Source organism: Budorcas taxicolor, chromosome 2, assembly GCF_023091745.1.
Source record: "Budorcas taxicolor isolate Tak-1 chromosome 2, Takin1.1, whole genome shotgun sequence".
In the NCBI taxonomy this organism is placed as follows: domain Eukaryota; kingdom Metazoa; phylum Chordata; class Mammalia; order Artiodactyla; family Bovidae; genus Budorcas; species Budorcas taxicolor.
Genome location: NC_068911.1, coordinates 60,131,016 through 60,148,726, shown reverse-complemented (window position 1 = coordinate 60,148,726; position 17,711 = coordinate 60,131,016).

The following is a 17,711-nucleotide window of genomic DNA, read 5'->3' as shown; positions in this document are numbered from 1 at the left end:
TCAGTCAATTCACTCAGTCGCTCAGTCATGTCCAACTCTTTGAGACCCCATGGACTGTAGTACACCAGGTCTTCCTGTCCATCAACTACTCCCAGAGTTTAGTCAAACTCATGTCCACTGAGTCGGTGATGCCATCTAACCATCTCATCCTCTGTCATCCCCTTCTCCTGCTGCCTTCAATCTTTCCCAGCATTAGGGTCTTTTCATATGAGTCAGTTCTTCGAATCAGAGGGCCAAAGTATTGGAGTTTCAGCTTCAGCATCAGTCCTTCCAATGAATATTCAGGACTGATTTCCTTTAGGATGGACTGGTTGGATCTCCTTGCAGTCCAAGGGACTCTCAAGAGTCTTCTCCAACACCACAGTTCAAAAGCATAAACTTTTTAATTCTCAGCTTGTCCAACTCTCACATCCATACATGACCACTGGAAAAACCATAGCTTTGATTAGACAGAGCTTTGTTGGCAAAGTAATGTCTCTGCCTTTAATATGCTGTCTAGGTTGGTCATAACTTTTCTTTCAAGGAACAAGTGTCTCCTAATTTCATGGCTGCAGTCACCATCTGCAGCATTTTTGGAGCCCCCCAAAATAAAGTCTGTCACTGTTTCCATTGCTTCTCCATCTATTTGTTATGAAGTGATGGAACCCAATGACATGATCTTCACTTTCTGAATGTTGAGTTTTAAACAAACTTTTTCACTCTCCTCTTTCATTTTCATTAAGAAGCTCTTCAGGTCTTATTCACTTTCTTCCATAGGGTGGTGTCATCTTCATATCTGATGTTATTGATATTTCTCCCTGCAATCTTGATTCCAGCTTGTGCTTCATCCAGCCCAGAATTTTTCATGATGTACTCTGCATAGAAGTTAAATAAGCAGGGTGACAATATACAGCCTTGATGTACTCCTTTCCCAATTTGGAACCAGTCTGTTGTTTCATGTCCAGTTCTAACTGTTGCTGCCTGACCTGCATACAGATTCTCAAGAAGCAGGTCAGGTGGTCTGGTATTCCATCTCTTTCAGAACTTTCCACAGTTTATTGTGATCCACACAGTCAAAGGCTTTGGCATAGTCAATAAAGCAGAAATAGAGGTTTTTCTGGAATTCTCTCGCTTTTTCGATGATCCAGTGGATGTTGACAATTTGATCACTGGTTTCTTTGCCTTTTCTAAATCCACCTTGAATATCTGGAAGTTCACGGTTCATGTACTGTTGAAGCCTGGCTTGGAGAATTTTGAGAATTACTTTGCTAGCGTGTGAGATGAGTGCAATTGTGCAGTAGTTTGCATTCTTTGGCATTGCCTTTCTTTGGGATTGGAATGAACGCTGACCTTTTCAAGTCCTGTGGCCACTGCTGAGTTTTCCAAATTTGCTGGGATATTGAGTGTAGCACTTTCATAGTATCATCTTTTAGGATTTGAAATAGCTCAAATGGAATTCTGTCACCTCCACTAGCTTTGTTCGTAGTGATGCTTCCTAAGACCTACTTGACTTTGCATTCCAGGATGTCTGGCTCTAGTTGAGTGATCACATCATCGTGATTATCTGGGTCATGAAGATCTTTTTGTATAGTACTTCTATGTATTCTTGCCACCTCTTCTTAATATCTTCTGCTTCTGTTAGGTCCATAACATTTCTGTCCTTTATCAAGCTCATCTTTGCATGAAATGTTCCCTTGGTATCTCTAATTTTCTTGAAGAGATCTCTAGTCTTTCCCATTCTATTATTTTCCTCTATTTCTTTGCATTGATCACTGAAGAAGGCTTTCTTCTCTCCTTGCTATTCTTTGCAACTCTGCATTCAAATGGGTATATCTTTCCTTTTCTCCTTTGCCTTTCACTTCTCTTGTTTTCACAGCTATTTGTAAGGCCTCCTCAGACAACCATTTTGCCTTTTTGCATTTCTTTTTCTTGAGGATGGTCTTGATCCCTGCCTCCTGGACAGTGTCATAAACCTCCATCCATAGTTCTTCAGGCACTCTGTCTATCAGATCTAATCCCTTCAATCTATTTCTGACTTCCACTGTATAATCACAAGGGGTTTGATTTAGGTCATACCTGAATGGTTTAGTGGTTTTTCCCTACTTTCTTCAATTTAAGTCTAAATTTGGCAATAAGGAGTTCATGATCTGAGCCACAGTCAGTTCCCGGTCTTGTTTTTGCTGACTCTATAGAGCTTTTCCTGGAGAAGGCAATGGCATCCCACTCCAGTACTCTTGCCTGGAAAATCCCATGGACAGAGGAGCTTGGTAGGCTGCAGTCCCTGGGGTCGCAAAGAGTCGGACATGACTGAGTGACTTCACTTTTCACTTTCATGCATTGGAGAAGGAAATGGCAACCCACTCCATTGTTCTTGCCTGGAGAATCCCAGGGACGGGGGAGCCTGATGGGCTGCCGTCTTTGGGGTCACACAGAGTCGGACACAACTGAAGTGACTTAGCAGCAGCAGCAGCATAGAGCTTTTCCATCTTTGGCTGCAAAGAATATAATCAATCTCATTTCAGTATTGACCATCTGGTGATGTCCATGTGTAGAGTCTTCTCTTGTGCTGTTGGAAGAGGGTGTTTGCTATGACCAGATTGTTCTCATGGCAGAACTCTATAGCCTTTGCCTTGCTTCATTCAGAACTCCAAGGCCAAATTTGCTTGTTATTCCAAGTATCTCTTGACTTCCTACTTTTGCATTCCGGTCCCCTATAATGAAAAGGACATCTTTTTTGGGTTTGGTTCTGGAAGGTCTTGTAGGTGTTCATAGAACCGTTCAACTTCAGCTTCTTCCACATTACTGGTTGGGGCATAGACTTGGAGCTGTCTATTGTTTCAATTGGTTTGCCTTGGAAGCAAACAGAGATCATTCTGTTGTTTTTGAGATTGCATCCAAGTACTGCATTTTGGACTCCTTTGTTGACTATGATGGCTACTGCATTTCTTTTAAGGGATTCTTGCCCACAGTAGAAGATATAATGGTCATCTGAGTTAAATTCACCCATTCCAGTCCATTTTAGTTCACTGATCCCTAAAATGTCGATATTCACTCTTGCCAACTCCTGTTTGACCACTTCCAATTTGCCTTGATTCATGGACCTAACATTCCAGGTTCCTATGTAATGCTGATCTTTACAACATTGGACTTTACTTTCATCCCCACTCACATACACAACTGGGTGTTGTTTTTTCTTTGGCTCTATCTCTTCATTCTTTCTGGAGTTATTTCTTCTCTCATCTCCAGTAGCATATTGGGCGCCTACCACCTGGAGAGTTCCTCTTTCAGTATCCTATCTTTTCGCCTTTTCATACTGTTCATGAAGTTCTCATGGCAAGAATACTGAAGTGGTTTGCCATTCCCTTCTCTAGCTGAAATTAATATATAAATGGATAAAACATTGGTGAAAAAAGGCTATTTTCCACAGGGCAGTAATCAAGTATTCCCACTACACACAATTTGTGTTTCCATAGGTAGGAATTATTTTCATTACTATTAAATTTCTGTGAGTTAATTTCTATCTCTATAAAGTTTTAAAATAGCTCAAAAACAAGCAAAGGTGATCATTAGCTGTACAGACTAGCAAGGACATCCCATAATTTCCAACTCTGTGACACTGTTTCCTTATACATGTAAGCCGGTGCAGTGCAACCAAAAAGCGGTTCTCTTTCCTGACTCCCATTCTGGAAATAGCTGTATTAGTCTTTCATTTCAGTTCAGGTCAGTTGCTCAGTCGTGTCCAACTTTTTGCGACCCCATTAATTGCAGCATGCCAGGCCTCCCTGTCCATCACCAACTCCCAGAGTTCACCCAAACTCATGTGCATCGAGTCGGTGATGCCATCCAGCCATCTCATCCTCTGTCGTCCCCTTCTCCTCCTTCCCCCAATCCCTCCCAGCATCAGAGTCTTTTCCAATGAGTTAACTCTTTGCGTGAGGTGGCCAAAGTATTGGAGTTTCAGCCTCAGCATCAGTCCTTCCAATGAACAACCAGGACTGGTCTCCTTTAGGATGGACTGGTAGGATCTCCTTGCAGTCCAAGGGACTCCCAAGAGTCTTCTCCAACACCACAGTTCAAAAGCATCAATTCTTCGGCGCTCAGTTTTCTTCATAGTCCAACTCTCACATCCATATATGACCACTGGAAAAACCATAGCCTTGACTAGATGGGCCTTTGTTGACAAAGCAATGTCTCTGCTTTTGAATATGCTATCTAGGTTGGTCATAACTTTCCTTCCAAGGAGTAAGCGTCTTTTAATTTCATGGCTGCAATCATCATCTGCAGTGACTTTGGAGCTTTATTAGAAGACAAAAATGAGGCTGAGGGAGAGTAGGGAGAGAGGATAGTTTCAAAGGTCAAGACTAGGAAACTGAGTAACGGTGAGGCAAACTGTCCTTTTTAACTCGGTTGGGCCCTAGAACCACAGCATATGGTTCAAATTCCATTTTTGTCACTTAGCAGTACACACGTCACCTATTGGGCAATTTACTTAATCCTCTAAAGCTCAAGTTTCTTTATCTAGATAATGGAGTTATTATCTAAAGTACCTATTGGTTAACTTGCTGATGGGGATCAAGTGAGATGACCTAAGTAAAACGCTTTCATAACTGGCTTGGCAAAGTGTCATATAAATGTTAGCTATCATTATTAATTTTTTTTCAATATTATAATGAAACTAATATGACCAAGCTAAACAAGCTCAGATATAATAACATTACATTAACTTTAAAAACAGCTTTTTAAATAAATAACTGGTATATAACAAACTGGATATACTTCAAGTATATAATTGATGTTTGGCATCCATGTATGAGGACCCTAGAGTGTGGGCTCAGTAGTTGTGGCACAGGGGTTAGTTGTTCCACGGCATATGGAATCTTCCCAGACCAGGGATTGAACCTGTGTCCTCTGCATTGGCAGGCAGATTCCTTTCCACTGTACTAGCAGCATCACCACCAACACCTCCAACACTTCCTTTATCTGTGGGATGATGTGGTCCAAGATACCTAGTGGACGTCTGAAACTTTGGATAGTTCTAACTATGCCAAAGCCTTTGACTGTGTGGATCACAATAAACTGTGGAAAATTCTGAAAGAGATGGGAATACCAGACCACCTGAACTGCCTCTTGAGAAACCTATATGCAGGTCAGGAAACAACAGTTAGAACTGGACATATAACAACAGACTGGTTCCAAACTGGGAAAGGAGGCTGTATATTGTCAAGGCTGTATATTGTCACCCTGCTTATTTAACTTCTATGCAGAGTATATCATGAGAAACTCTGGGCTGGAAGAAGCACAAGCTGGAATCAAGATTGCCAGGAGAAATATCAATAACCTCAGATATGCAGATGACACCACCCTTATGGCAGACAGTGAAGAGGAGCTAAAAAGCCTCTTGATGAAAGTGAAAGTGGAGAGTGATAAAGGTGGCTTAAAGCTCAACATTCAGAAAATGAAGATCATGGCATCCAGTCCCATCACTTCATGGCAAATAGATTGGGAAACAGGGGAAACAGTGTCAGACTTTATTTTTTGAGCTCCAAAGGTGACTGCAGCCATGAAATGAAAAGACACTTACTCCTTGAAAGGAAGGTTATGACCAACCTAGATAGTATATTGAAAAGCAGAGATATTACTTTGCCAACAAAGGTCCATCTAGTCAAGGCTATGGTTTTTCCAGTGGTCATGTATGGATGTGAGAGTTGAACTGTGAAGAAAGCCGAGTGCTGATGAATTACTGCTTTTGAACTGTGGTGTTGGAGAAGACTCTTGAAAGTCCCCTGGACTGCAAGGAGATCCTACCAGTCCATTCTAAAGGAGACCAGTCCTGGGTGTTCATTGGAAGGATTGATGCTGAGGCTGAAACTCCAATACTCTGGCCACCTCATGCAAAGAGTTGACTCATTGGAAAAGACCCTGTTGCTGGGAGGGATTGGGGGCAGGAGGAGAAGGGGACAACAGAGGATGAGATGGCTGGATGGCATCACTGACTTGATGAACATGCGTTTGAGTGAACTCTGGGAGTTGGTGATGGACAGGGAGGCCTGGCGTGCTGTGATTCATGGGGTCACAAAGAGTCGGACACGACTGAATGACTGAACTGAACTGAGCTCAACCGTATATGCAATATATTTTTTCCTATACATACATACCTATGATAAAGTTTATATATTAGGTGCACTAGAAGATTAACAATAATTTAATAATAATAATAAAATATGACAATTACAGCAATAAATTGTAATAAAACTTATGTAAATGTGATATCTCTCAAAATACCTTTACTATGCAAACTTAATGCCTTGCCATCTTAACTAAGCACTTGTCACACACTGTGATTTTAACCTTTGCAGTTTGAAGTGCAACAGCAAGACTAGCAAGAATTTCTTTTTCTTTCCTCAGAAGTTAATGGATAGAACATTAGTACATTTTAGCAACTTCAGATTTGATTTTCTTATTAAATACAGAATTTTCAGCTTTTACTTAAAGAATGCACTATGGCTTCTTTTAGGCATACCGGAATTGCCAGCATCTTTACTCTGGGTGTTGGAGCCTTTATTAAGTAAAGTAAGAGTTATTTGAACAGAATCACTGTGATAGACAACAGTTGATCTGATACCTGAGGTGGTTACTAAGTGACTAACAGGTTATGCAGGACAAAGGGACAATTCACATTCTGGGCAGACTGGAGTGGGACAGCATGAAATTTCAACATGAAGCTCAGATCAGCACTCAATTTAAAATTTGTGAATTGTTTATTTCTGGAATTTTCCCTTTAATAGTTTCAGACCTCAGTGACCTCAGGTAACTGAAACTGCAAAAAGCAAAGTTGCAGATAGCTGGGAACTACTGGGTGTAACCATCACCGTAATGAATATAGTCATCACCTCCGACAGCTCCCTAACTGTAATTTCTCCCTCTCACGTTCCCCTCCCCCTAGAGAACTACTGATCTACTTCTTGACACTATAAATTAGTTTATATTTTCTAGAATGTTTACAACGAAGAAGGCAATGGCACCCCACTCCAGTACTCTTGCCTGGAAAATCCCACGGATGGAGGAGCCTGGTGGGCTGCAGTCCATGGTGTCGCGAAGAGTCAGACACGACTCACTTTTCACTTTCATGCATTGAAGAAGGAAATGGCAACCCACTCCAGTGTTCTTGCCTGGAGAATCCCAGGGACGGGGGAGCCTGGTGGGCTGCTGTCTATGGGGTCGCACAGAGTCGGACACGACTGAAGCGACGTAGCAGCAGCAGCAGCAGCAGAATGTTTGCAAAAGATATGTAGTATATATTCTTTTTTGTCTGGCTTCTTTCTCTGAGCTTTATTTTGAGATTTAGTCATGCTGATGTTTATATTAATAGTTCATTCTTTTTAATTGCCAAGTAGCATTGCCTTGTATGTATATACCACAGTTTATTTACCCATCCAGCTGTTGATGGAATTTGGATTGTTTCCCATTTTTAGCTGTTACAAATAAAGCTGTCATAAACATTCATGTACAAGTGTTTATATGGAGGAACACTTTAACTGGATAAATAACAGAGTGAACTGGCTAAATCATATCCATAGGTATAAGTTTAGCTTAAAAACCTGCCAAGCTATTTACCAAATTGGTTGCATAGTTTTTCATTCTCACCAGTGATGTATCAACACTCCTATTGTTCCACATCATTGCTAATACTTGGTATGATCAGTCTTTAATTTTAGCTGTTCTAATAATTGTGGGGTAGCATTTCATTGTGGTTTATATTTCCCTAATGATTAATGATATTGAGCATCTTTTCACATGCTTACTGTCATGAACTTTTGAATTAATATAAGGTGTTTTGCTAAAACTATGTGGGCTTTGGTCAGTTGGGTAGTATATTTCACCTAGATGAAAACTATAGCTATAACAGATAAAATGTAAAAGCTGTAGACAGCGTCCAAAACACAGGAACATCTTCAAGGTTCATAAATAGACAGAAATGTGAATGAACAAGTGAGGCTGAAGGTACAGGCCTGCCAGATGATGAGCCTAGAAACAGAACTGAGGAATGGATGGCTTCTGCTGGTAATGAGCTAAAAAGTTCCTTCTCCCCAGGAGATGGAGGATCTGCCCTGCTTCATGGGTTGAAGCCAGTGGCTGGAGCAGGGCCTCTCCTGCTCACCTCTTTGAAAGGAAGCTAAAAAAAGAAAGGCTGTATTTCTCTACCTTTCTCCTTGCTGCTGACTGGCTATTCAGGGCTTATAGGAAGCTGTAGGCTAAGGAAGGAAGAGGCCTTGTCACTAGGAACTGAGTCAAGCTGCTTCTGGTGCCAAGCTCTAAATCCATTCAGTTTAGCTCAGTTCAGTTCAGTCGCTCAGTCGTGTCCAACTCCTTGTGACCCCATGAATCGCAGCACGCCAGGCCTCCCTGTCCATCACCAACTCCCGGAGTTCACTCAGACTCATGTCCATCGAGTTGGTGATGCCATCCAGCCATCTCATCCTCTGCAGTCCCCTTCTCCTCCTGCCCCCAATCCCGCCCAGTATCAGAGTCTTTTCCAATAAGTCAACTCTTCACATGAGGTGGCCAAAGTACTGGAGTTTCAGCTTTAGCATCATTCCTTCCAAAGAAATCCCAGGGCTGATCTCCTTTAGAATGGACTGGTTGGATCTCCTTGCAGTCCAAGGGACTCTCAAGAGTCTTCTCCAACACCACAGTTCAAAAGCATCAATTCTTCGGTGCTCAGCTTTCTTCATAGTCCAACTCTCACATCCATACATGACCACTGGAAAAACCATAGCCTTGACTAGACAGACCTTTGTTGGCAAAGTAATGCCTCTGCTTTTCAATATGCTATCTAGGTTGGTCATAACTTTCCTTCCAAGGAGTAAGCGTCTTTTAATTTCATGGCTGCAGTCACCATCTGCAGTGATTTGGGAGCCCAAAAAATAAAGTCTGACACTGTTTCCACTGTTTCCCCATCTATTTCCCATGAAGTGATGGGACCAGATGCCATGATCTTTGTTTTCTCAATGTTGAGCTTTAAGCCAACCTTTTCACTCTCCTCTTTCACTTTCATCATGAACCCATATGTCATAATAGTGTAGAAATCCCAAAACATTATAAGACTCAATTCTGGACTTGAGATTTGAATAACTGGGAGAGAAGATAAAAGTAAGATGGGTACAGGAAGGATCCTGAGAACAAACCAAAACAATGAATCAAAACAAAATCTATCCTTCAAAATAAAAGTCATGTAAAGAGAGTCCCTTGGACTGCAAGGAGATTTAACCAGTCCATTCTAAAGGAGATCAGCCCTAGGATTTCTTTGGAAGGAATGATGCTAAAGCTGAAACTCCAGTACTTTGGCCACCTCATGCGAAGAGTTGACTCATTGGAAAAGACTCTGATGCTGGGAGGGATTGGGGGCAGGAGGAGAAGGGGATGACAGAGGATGAGAAGGCTAGATGGCATCATGGACTCGATGGACGTGAGTCTGAGTGAACTCCGGGAGTTGGTGATGGACAGGGAGGCCTGGCGTGCTGCGATTCATGGGGTCACAAAGAGTCGGACACGACTGAGCGACTAAACTGAACTGAACTGATAGGTTTTCATTGTCATTTGTTCCTTGGAATCTTTTGATCTCTTTTCTTATTTCTTCAGTAACCTCTTTGTTATTTAGTAATGTATTGTTTAATCTCCATGAGTTTGTGTTTTTTGCCATTTTTTTCCTTTAGTTGATATCTAGTCTCATAGCATTGTGGTCAGAGAAGATACTGAATCAAGAATTTTTAAAGGCACAAATTCTACTTTGTGGTCATATCTGATCATGTCCTTTAGATAAAGTAGATTTATATAAAGTGATGTTTGTTATAGCATCTTCATAAAGAAAAAATGTAAATATCCTAATTATTAAATTATTAAATTAATATGTGGTTATAATCAAAGATAGGGTGCACAATGTAGAATTTGAGGCAATATATGTGTATATGATCTGAATTTTTAAATTATTCATACAATTAGACTCAATATTTAAAAATTACTGAAAAGAAATTCAACCATGTACCAGTTGTATCTATGTAAAGAGATTGCATCCTTCTATACAAATGTTATATATATATTTGATTATTTTGAGTAAATGCCTAAAGATGGAAAAATGAGATATATTGTTATTTTTAAGTTTTTATGTAGCATTTTCAAACAGCCATCCAGAGACATTATACTAATTTTTGCATTTTCATGGTAAGCAAATCAGTTTCAACATGTGCACATAGTTTATCAGGTCTTCTTTATATTTTTCTTTATTGTCCAAATTATCTGAACTAAACAAGAATATTTTAATAATAAGAAATACTTATACACATTAGAAAAGTGGTTATGAAGATATAGTATTAGAAATGAGGATCAAATAGGAGATTAATATGACCTCACATCCCACAGCAGTGTTTGTTAGAGTTTCTTGGAACCAGCATGAGACCCATAGCATCAACCTCAAATACCTATCTACCTTCCTTACTTTATGGTAGATTTTTGTACTTGAACTTGCTTTGACTTTCTCCTTCTTTGCTTAGATTGCTGCTGCTGCTCAATCGCTCATGTCCAGCTCTTTGCAACCCTGTGAACTGTAGCCCACCAGGCTCCTCTGTCCATGGAATTTTTCCGGCAAGAATGCTGGAGTGGGTTGCCATTTCCTCCTGCAGGGGATCTTCCTGACCCAGAAATCAAGCCCACATCTCCTGCATCTCCTGCATCACAGGTGGATTCTGTACCAATGAGCCACCTGTGAAGCCCCAGTTATTCAAGGAACAGAGAATCAATCTAAAGAACAAGACGTTCAAAGAGCCTGAGGTAAAATGAACCTGGGGAATTTAGAACGCTGGGGGGCAAAACCATCTGGATAAAGGACAAAGAGAAGCAGTCTGCCCTGAGGCTTGTCAAGGTAGGGTAACCAGATCGTGCTGCCCCTTGTAGGCTATGTACTAGATTGTAACTCTTGGACAGCCTAAAATTAGTCCCAGCCTCTAGGTTATATTGCCTCTTCAATTGCTATTGCCCACTACAACTAGATACATCTTTCTAAAAGATCTGCTGGAACATATCAGTTTCCTGACACAAAAGAAAACAGAAAGAAAGAAAAATATATCACTTAGCTTCTCACCACTGCCTTCAGACTCAGTAGACTCCTGGGGGCTTTGATTTAGGTTGAATTGTGTCCCCCTCAAAATTTGTATGTTGAAGTCTCTACTCCTAGGATCTCAAAATGTGACCTTATTTGGAAACATGGAGAATAGGGTCATTGCAAATGAAATAGTGAAGGTAAGGTCATTCTGGAGTAGGGAGGACTGCTAACCCATATAACTGGTATCCTTATAATTATAAAAAGGGAAAATTTGCACACAGATGTGTTAACAGAAAGAGAGTACTATGGACAGATTGGAGTTAATGCTCTCACCGGCCAAGAAATACCAGAAGCTAGAAGATAGCCCTGGAATAGATGCTTTGCTTGTCCCTTCAGAGGGAGCATGGCTATGCCAATACCTTGGTCTCAGACTTCTGGACTCCATGTGAGGCAATAGATTTCTTTTGTTTAGGCCACTCAGTTTGTGATACTTCCTTAGGGCGATCCTAGCAACTCATACAAGTTATTCATTTTAATTTTCATTTGTAATAAACTGTTGTTCCCGGACACCCAAGAGGACTAGCTCCTGTCTTGTTTTCCTATTTCCTCACTACAATGCTTTCCACTGCTCTCTGCCTATCTACATCAGTTCTTCCTTTTAAAACCCACCCTTTCAAAAGCCCCTGCTCTGTTGAAACCTTATATAATTATTTTGTATAAATACATTAATATATAAATAAATTTTATAAATATAATAAAATCATAACTATGATATATTAAATATTAATGTAATATAGTAAATTCTAGAAATAATAAAATATAAAAATTTTATATTTATAAAACATATTTATACATATACATGTATTAATATATGGGCAAAGGTCTGTCTAGTCAAAGCTATGGTTTTTCCAGTAGTCATGTATGAAAGTGAGAGTTGGACCATAAAGAAAGCTGAGTGCCGAAGAACTGATGCTTTTGAACTGTGGTGTTGGAGAAGACTCTTGAGAGTCCCTTGGACTGCAAGGAGATCAAACCAGTCAATCCTGAAGGAAATTAGTCCTGAATATTCATTGGAAGGACTGACGCTGAAGCTCCAATACTTTGGCCACCAGATGTAAAGAACTGACTTATTGGAAAAGATTCTGATGCTGGGAAAGATTGAAGGCAGCAGGAGAAGGGGACAACAGAGGATGAGATGGTTGGATGGCATCACTGGGAGTCCTGGCATGCTGTGGTCCATGGGGTCGCCAAGAGTCGGATATAACTGAGTGACTGAACTGAAAAAGTGAAATTGAAAGTCGCTTAGTTGTGTTTGACTTTTTGAGACCCCGTGGACTATACAGTCCATGAAATTCTCCAGGCCGGAATACTGGTGTGGGCAGCCTCTCCCTTTTCCAGAGGATTTTCCCAACCCAAGAGATTGAACCCAGGTCTCCTGCACTGCGGGTGGATTCTTTACCAGCTGAGCTGCCAGGGAAGCCCAAGAATACTAGAGTGGGTAGCCTATCCCTTCTCTATCAGATCTTCCTGACCCAAGAATGAACTGGGGTCTCCTGCATTCAGACTGAACTGAACCAATAATTATTTTTAATGTCATAATCATGCAATTTTTGCAGACTACCTTAAATAAGTTGAGGGGCATGATTAGAGTAAAATAAATAGATATAAAGATAGTGTGGTGCCTAACTGCGATACTATTGATTATATATTATATGATACATTGTATTGCCATCTCGTTATGGATTTATCTTTTTTCCAATGAAATTTTGCACTTTGTGAACTTTCTCTACTAATTTGAATCCCCTCAAAGTTGTTCAACAAATCCTAGCTGATTGCCTGAAATAGGAGCCCTGATTGATCTCCTGTAAAACTCAATCTAGTTGATTTCTAGGTAGTAGCAAAGCGTGATGCTAACTTGCCTCTGGGTCAGGTGCCCAAATTCTCACTCTCAGTATCCATCTTGAGCATTCCTCTCCTTTCTGACCATCACAGCCTCCCTTTCCAAAGGACCTCAGGGTTTTGGAGAGCTAAAAATAGACCTCCATCAAAAAGGATTAGAAAATTTAGGACTGAGACTTACATATAGTAAAGTGTATTCAGTTTAGAAATTCATAATTTAAGAAAGGACACAACAAATAATGGAATCCTGTTATAGGTCTAATTCTACTATTAAATATGAATGAAGAAAAAGAAGCCAATAACATAAAGTTGCTTTTTAAACAGGATTGGACATTTCTACAATGATTTAGACGTGGATGTTAGTATGGCGGTTGCTGTTTTTTTAAGCAATGTAAAATTCAAAGTCTTTTGTCCCTAACTAAACTAATATTTGTTTGTCAAAACATATAAGAAACAGAAAATGGTTAATATTTCATGGTTATATTAGCTTTTGATGTCGCCATTCATGTCGACTCTTTGCAACCCCATAGACTGCAGCATGCTAGGGCCCCCTTTTCCTTCACTATCTCCTGGAGTTTGTTCAGATTCATATCCATTGAGTCAGTGACGCTATGTTATCATCTCATCCTATTCATCCCCTTCTCCTTTTGCCTTCAATCTACTGCTAGTTTACTTTAAGGAATCATACTGAACCACCTAGAGACACATGCTAGTGTGTAAGTAGAATCTGGTTAACCCAGTAATTAAAAGAACATTATTTCCCCTTCATTTAAGAGGAAAAGTCAAATGATGCTGATGATAATAGTTAAATAGAATATACAATATCTATAACAAATGATTGTTCTCATTTGCTTTAATTTGATGGTAAGGAACTTGAATTATATTTAGAACAAATGCACTAACCTGACTCTAATTCCAATATAGGCATAAACCATAATAATTTTAATGACAATTGGATGGATTGTGCCCACAATATATTATCACAGAAGCCACCTCTACACAACATGAATTCACTTTAAATATTGACTTTAGAAAGATAAGATTTTATATGGAATCTAAAAATACCAAGCTCGTAGAAACAGAGATCAGACCAGTGGTTGCCGAAGGTAGGGTTAGGGAAATCATATAAAGATAATCAGAAAATATAAACTGCCACCACAACAATGTAAAGCAATTATCTTCCAATTAAAAATATATATATATATACATATATATAAAATATATATATATATACATATATACATATATATGTATGTATATATATATACACTTCTAGTTCTAAGATAAATAAGTTCTTGGGATATAATGTACAATATGATGACTATAGTTAATAAATATTGTACTGTGCAAGTTGCTAAGAGAGTAGATCTTAAAAGTTCTTATCATAAGGTAGAAAATGTAATTATGTGAGGTGATTGTTGTTCACTAAACTTATTGTGGTAATCATTTTGCAGTGTAGGCATATTTCAAATCATTTTGTTATAAACCTGAAACTAATTTAATGTTCTAAGTCAATTATATCTCCATAAAACTGGGAAAATGAGTTTAAACATTATTTTAAGGGCTTCTTGCTTTATTATTTGTTGGGCTTCCCTGGTGGCTCAGAGGTTAAAGTGTCTACTTCAGTGCAGGAAACCTGGGTTTGATCCCTGTGTCGGAAAGATCCCCTGGAGAAGGAAATGGCAACCCACTCCAGTATTCTTGCCTGGAGAATCCCATTACAATATGCTGCTATTTTGTTCTGTGTAAAATATATCTGAAATACAGAGAATATGTTTTTTATTGGCAGTCTGTGAGATGGCCCCCAATGATCTCTACCTCCTGGTATATTCAAATTGTGCATCATCTCCCTTTGAGTGTGGGCTAGACTTGTGACTCACTTCTAACAAATACAATATGGCAGAAGTAATGTAATGTTATACCCCTTTGGATATCAAGTTATAAAAAGAATGTAGCCTCTCTCTTAGGTTCTTGCTCACTCTCTCATTATATTTGGAATTTTGTTTTCTCTTGACTCAGCTTGAGGAAGGCCACTGTTATAAGTGAGGTAGTCCTATGAAGAGATGATCAGTCTTGGAAGTGGATCTTCTGAGGCTGACCAAGGGACAGATGCGGAAGCTCTGAGGTGGATACCCCTTCAGATGAGACTACAACCTCATGCTGGGCTGCAACCTCAGGGGTAACCTTGAGCCAGAACCATTTATAGAAAGCCACTCCCAGACTCCTAAGCCACAGACTCTGTGTGAAGGAATAAATGTTTGTTGTTTCCACCCATTGAGTTTTGGGGTTACTTGTTACATGGCAAAAAGTAACTAATAAAGCATCACATTGTGTGCTATATAGTAATCTGTTTTCCTTTAGTCCTGAAATTTTTCCAGTCATATTTTGGATATTTAGCATGGGGCTGCTCATTAGTATAATTGGGTCTTCTGTGGAGAATCACATCATTAAGTAGATTAATTTTTCAGTGGATATTTTCATAATCAATCTTGGTAGATTACCATGCCCTGTCATGTTCTATGTGATGTGGGTAAATTTTTTTCAAAGATCTTGGTGAAACTCCTGATGAGGTAAACAAACAAACAAAACTCCAGTACTTTAGAATTTATAGTACACTTGCTACTACATTTAGATACATCTATCTTAAAATGTTAAGAACTTCTACACATTTGGAACATATTATATTATTTGTTCACTACTTCATTCATTCCCGTTCTCATTAATTTGGTCAGAAAGCATCTATTGAACCCCCACTAAAACCAGGCGTGATCTAGGCAATGGGAATAGCAAGTAGAATATTGCTAATTCGTGCTTCAGAAATGCAAGGTCTAATAAGATAGTCAGACCAGTAACAATGATAATAAGTGCAGTCGCTCAGTCGTGTCTGACTCTTTGTGACCCCATGGACTGTAGCCCACCAGGCTCCTCTGTCCATGGGATTCTCCAGGCAAGAATACTGGAGTGGGTTGCTATTTCCTTCTCCAGGGTATCTTCCCGACCCAGGGATCAAACCTGGGTCTTCCGCATCACAGGCAGATGCTTTACCCTCTGAGCCGCCAGGGAAGCCATGATAATAGAGGGTGATAACTGACAGAAATAGCAGGTGGTTCTGGGCGCTGTTCGCACACAGGAGGGGCATTAGGAGGATGAGAGGAAGCTCCTTTTAGGGAGTCATGACTGATTTTATTTTAGGATAAATAAGATTTTTTCAATTAAAGGAAAGCTTGAGGAAATCTTAGATGTTAAGTCAAAGTACAAGGCAAAAACAGAATTTACAACTTTAGAGGCATCAAGTTATTTATTATGGCTCTGAGGAAAAGGGTGTGTGGTGATGGTGAGACAGAAAAGAAGCTCAAGGGGTTGACAAGGGCAAATCTTAAATTATTTTGTGAATCAATTTAAGAATTGAGATATACTGGTTTGTTTCCAGAAGACTCACTACATTAAAATCACCTAGGATACTTAGTAAAGTTATAGATTCCTATGTCTCACCAGAGACCCATTTAATCAGATTCTGTGGAGTGAGAATTAGACATTATAGTAAGCTCTCCTGGTCAGTGTTTCTAAAATTAGTGAACTTATGGATCATTTTTGTAGGAAAAAATAAACTTTCATTGACCATAACTATTTCTAACTAAAACACAAACAAAAAAATTTGAAACGAATGAAATTTATATCTAATAACATCCATTTTAATTATGTGATGATGTTGTTTGTTGAGATAAATTGTTGCTTTGTTAGTTACTATGATTCTGCCTGCTGCTGCAGTGCTAGATCTTCAGGGTTTAGCATGTAAATGAGATCGTGTATCATATTCATCCAACACTTTTCCCTGTTTGAACTACTGTGAATTCTAATTTATGCAGCCTACTTGGATGTCATTTGACTTCCGCAGAAGATATTTTTGAATATTGAGTCCAGGTACTTACTAGGATTAAGTTCATGTTTCCAAAACCCAAATGATCAATTTAAACTGGATAGATGTTCATTGCTCTCTTGTGTAAGTCAGGGAAAGTGATACAAGCTTGGTATGGTCTCCACAGTATCAAAGGCTCAGGTTTGTTATACACTTTCCTGTTACTCTACCCTCAAGGGTCCTAAGTGAGCACTAAGTGTCTCATCGTCTAAGGAGGGGTACTCTAGCTCCAGGCATGAGAATACATTCCACAGAACAGAACAGAGAAAAGGCAAGGAAAAGGTCATGCTTTCTTTGTTTAAGGGCAGTCCCCACAGACTGCATGCTCCACATTTAACTATGTCCCATGGCCACACCCAGATGCAAGGGATGCTGGGAATAACTGCAAGGGAGCAGTTATTAAAGGCAGTGTTTCTATTACTCAGGAAAAGAGAACAAATTGCCCACAGGTTATCGGTAAACAATTTACAATCTCAGCTACACTCATTATTTTCTTTTCTAATTCATCCACAATGCAAAAATGATACTGTTTTTCAGCATGCTTTTCTGAACATAAAAGTAGATGAAGACACTAGATAAGGCATTGAGATCCTCCAGAATATACTCGTTTATATCATCTTAGATCATCATTAAAGTGAAAACACAAATGCAAAATATATTTTAATTTAGTCATGGGATCCATGAGAGAATGGCATCCCTGCTTGAACAAAACTACCACCATTATAAAAAATCACAGATTTGAACATCCATGCTAGGTGATGGAGAACCATAAAAGAATTTTTGGCAAACATGCTCACAACAGTATTCGTTCTTAAAGTGGGA